Genomic DNA, 5,048 nt, shown 5'->3' on the forward strand with positions numbered 1-5,048 from the left:
TTTGAAAATTACATTCCATCCCTTGAGGTTTCCAATTTCATAACAAATTGTCTCTTTTATTAATGAATCATCAAGTCAATTAATAGTTTTTAATGATATTAGAAATATATTTCAATTAATAATTTAGGTAATTTTATTATTGTATAGAAGAGCAATTATGAATTTTATTTTTTTAGTTAATTCTGTTAAATAAAAAATTCAGATAAGGAGGTATTTGTAATTTTTCAAACCACATGGGGTAATCTTTACTTTAAACAAATTTCAGGGGTGTATTTGTAATTTACCCAAATATATATATTTTTTATTTCAGTTCATTTGATCTAATTAGAAATAATTAGGCAAATCATTAATCATAAAAATTTAATTTAGGATAATCTAAATAAGTATACTTTTTGACATTTTTTGAAAAAATATACAAAAAATTAGAGAAGTGATATAGTCCAAAAAAAAAAAAAAAAAAAAAAAGTATGATACTGTAGGTTATGCCAAACAAGCTCTCAATGGCCAAAAAGTCATTTTAAAATTTAAATAACTTACATGATACAATTAAATACTCATTTTTCAATTCATATGCTAATGAATATATTGCAAGTTCTGTAGTTTTGGTATAGCTACACTGATCTCTCTTCTAATATGACAAAAAGAATCCAAAATAATACAAATTGTATGAAAACACAAGGATAAATGATGAATAATGTGCATTTTATTGTAAAATAAATGACAATATTATTTTCCATCTATTTGACTAATGGATAATTAATGAAAAGTGAGTTAAGTGTTAAATTAATTACAACATTAAAAACCTAAAAAAATCTAATATAATTATATCAAAATTATAAGATTTGTTATATTTTCTCCAAATTTTAAGAAAGGTTAATGTAATTTATTATTTTTCTTACTATTTTGAACATATTACATCTTGTAAGTTGAAACTAATTTTGATGGATATTTGGTTGTATGGTTAAATTATATAAATTTTAAAATGACCTTTTTACTATCAAATTAGGTTTTAATAATGGGATTTTTGGCCATAACTCCTTCCTAGAGCCCGTTTTTCTTAAAAATGACAAGTTCTAATTTTTTGGCTTATAAACTCCTCCAAAATAAAGAAATCTTGTAAAAGGACAAAAATTTTCACATTTATATTTTATGTGACAAATTTACCCCTTCATACAGACTATCTTTTTCCTCTTTCTCTCTATCAGTTTGTCATCTTTTTTTTAACTCTTTCTTTCTCTATCTCTTTCTAACAGCTCTCTCCACCACCACCACCACTACTACCGTCTACACCATCACCACCACCATCACCATCACCATCTCCACTACCACAACTACCATCGTTTCCATTACCTCCACTATCTTCACCAACACCATCTCAACCACCGGCACCGTTAGTCACCGCCATCACCGTTTTACCACCACCATCTTAACCACCAGCGCCATTCGACGCCATTGTACCATGGGTAACCACCATCGTCATCCTTAGCCTCCAAGACCTCAGATCTAAGATTGATGACCTTAGATTTGAGATCCATCATCTCAGATCTATATTCTCTCTCTTTTTTTCTCTCTGTCTCCTCATCATGCTCTGTTTTCTAGAAAGTAGAATTTAACTCTGGTTTCAACCAAATCTAAGACAATATATGGCTCTCTCTATCTCTCTATGTCTCTATTTTCTCTCTCTCTCTATCTCTCTCTCTCTCTCTCTCTCTCTCTGTATATATGTATATATTTTTATTTTAGTGCATTTTGTTTTTGTCAATACTCTAATATAGTGTAAAATTTTACTCTGTGCAAGAGTAAAATTTTATTGTTAACTGTAACGCCCCCAAAATAACACAAATAATCCAACTCATAAGAGAAACTAGCAGTATAGAGTTAATATATTTTCATTCATTAGAGTTTATATTACAAAAGATGACACATGCAATATACATTCATAAATGTTCATCCTGAATCTATAGCATATAACACCAGTTAATAACACAAAATAAATTCCCCACGGGCTTACATCTTTCCAAGACATTACTTGGTTCCAACAAAAGAGAGTCATAAGCTCTATCCATATATATAAGCCTTTGGCTTGAATAGACATTTAAACACAAAACACACAATAGAGCCTCCAACACCTAGGACCTCCCAAGCTACGTCCTTGGAAGAAGCAAGTCACCAGTACCTAAAAATGGTTTCCCAAGTAGGGTGAGCCAAAACCCAGTAGAGACAGTCTATCACAATATATGAGATTTAACTAAGATATAAGTGTTAGAGACATATTCAATATTTATGACAAACGCACATTCTTCACATGACCACGCGGTACCAACATTCATATCTCAATCCATTTCCATTTGTTCATTTCAAGTTAATTCATTTCATTTCAATTCACAGGCCAAGTTTATAATTTTCCAAATAACCCAACTAAGACTACAACTCAGTGGTTCTCAATCAACATAACTATTATACTTGTCATTTCACGGAAGTTTCGTCTGCGGGATCGGCACCCATGTATACATATGATTTTGGGACTTTTATCCTGGACACTCCAGCTAACTTAATTTCAATGGAGTCCATCCCCTATCTCTTCCCAAAAGATGGACGACATCCTCTTTCTCCTTCCAAAACATTATACATATACAATGTATTTAAAAACACCATCATATTCAATGAGTATCGACTACACATATTCAATGCCTTAACATACCGTCATATTCAATGTCACAATTAAATGTTTAGTTTCAATTCACCTAATCCACATGCGATTTCTACAACAATCATAGCTATCCTCCACCGATAGCCCGATACAGATATTTCTAGACAGATATTCAATCTTTATAACAGATCATTCATCACATTTTCACAGGTAAGTGATTAAATAAATCCAACTACACCATACATCTATACTTTCCCCCAATTTCATAATTTTCATGCCAATTTCATTATTTATACAAAATAATTATCCAAAACATATTAGGGCAAATTTCCCCTTTTTGCAAATATTAACCTAAAGGCTAAAATCCACTATTCTGATACAAGATAACTTCATAACCAAAACCCCATAGTCATTTATATAGTACAACATAGAAACCCTTCTTCTCAATTTAAATCCAAACCCTAGGTTTACTCAAAACATCCCCAAATCTCACCATTTATATATAACAACAAATAACTAGGTTAAAACCCATATTAAGGTGTAGAATATCCCTACCTCACGTGTAGAAGCCCAAAGGAGAGAAGGAGGAACTTCAAAAATGCCCAAACTCAATTTTGTTCGGATCAAATGGAAGCCTACGAAATGCTCTATCTTTTTCTCAAAGGGAATAGGGTAGAGAGATCCCTAAATCTAAGTGTATTTCTAGAGAGAAGTCAAATTTTAGAGAGAGAATGAACCGGTTTAGGATTTTTGAGTGAAAAGATAACAAAAAGTGATGTAAAAATGACATACTGTGAATTGATATACACGAGGCTCGCTCAGCGAAGGAGTTATTGCTCAAGCGATCGGACAAAATAAGTGTCCTCACTCGAGTGCAAGGAGCGCCGCTCGAGCGCAGCATACAAATCCCTAGAAGTTTTGCAAACAGAAGACCGCCGCTCGAGCGAAGGAGTTATCGCTCGAGCGAACACCAACACCCTCCTAGAATCTCTGCAGGACTGAACAAATGCTGGGAGGTCACAAAGCTCGCTCGAGCGAAGGAGCAATTTTCTAGACAATAACAACTTGAACAACTAGCAACCAACCTATACCAAACATGCCCAAGACACTCTAAAACTCCAAGTCAAGACAAATGAGGGAAAACAAGACATGAATAACAATATTGAACCGTGAAACCCGAATCCGGGATACAACAAAGGTCCGGTCAAAACTGAAACCCCTTCACACATACCCTTTATCTTTTTCCTCTTTCTCTCTAGTTTGTCATCTCTTTTTGAGCTCTTTTTTTCTTTATCTCTTTCTAAGAGCTCTCTCCACTACCATCACCACCACTACTACCGTCTACACCACCACCACCATCCCCATCACCATCTCCACTACCACGACTACCAACGTTTCCATTACCTCTACCATTTTTACCAACACCGGCTCAACCACCGGCACCGTTCGTCACTGCCATCACCGTTTCACCACCACCATCTCAACCACCAGCGCCATTCGATGCCATTGTACCACGGGCAACCACCATCATCATCCTTAGTCTCCAAGACCTCAGATCTAAGATTGACGACCTCAGATTTGAGATCTATCATCTCAGATCCATATTCTCTTTCTCTTTTTCTCTATGTCTCCTCATCATGCTCTAATTTTCAGAAAATAGAATTTAACTCTGGTTTGAACCAAATCTAAGATAATATATGTGCTCTCTCTATCTCTCTATTTCTCTATTTTTTCCTCTCTCTTTGTATATGTATATTTATTTTAGTGCATTTTTTTTTTTCAATATCAATTTGAATATTGATTTTGCGATCTCAAACAAAAATGTTATTTTAGTACATTCAACAGTGAAATAGTAAAATTTTACTGTTAACTTTTTTAATTCAATGTTCTGATTGATTTTTCATTTAATAGCTATATGAATAATGGTAATAATTATAGTAAGTGTAGTGGTTAGTGATAACAATTGCAAAAATTCACTATTTATATGTTTAAAATAAATAGTAAAATTTTACTATCCAAATTAACAGAGTAAAATTTTACTGTCTAATAGAGTAAAATTTTACTGTCACCGGAGAATCTCGTCGTAAAATTTTCACCAACCAACAGTAATCGCTAGAAAATTGTTGCTGGTCGGGGTGATCAACAGTTGCCGACAGTGGTCAGTGATGGCAAACAATGGTCAGTGGTAGTTGTGCTAATCTAAGAAAATGATAGAAGCTAAGGGATTATTGTCATATTTTTTAAATATTTTAAAATTTGTACTTAATGAATTAAATGTTTTTATCTTGTCTTTTTGGCAATAAAGTTTGAAATTGAGGGACTTATTACCAAAAACCCATTTAATAATTGTTGAATTGTACAACCGTCTTCAATTAAAAAACATGAAATGAAAAAACTT

This window comes from Camellia sinensis, chromosome 4 (genome assembly GCF_055761805.1).
Source record: "Camellia sinensis isolate YWXY chromosome 4, ASM5576180v1, whole genome shotgun sequence".
In the NCBI taxonomy this organism is placed as follows: Eukaryota; Viridiplantae; Streptophyta; class Magnoliopsida; order Ericales; family Theaceae; genus Camellia; species Camellia sinensis.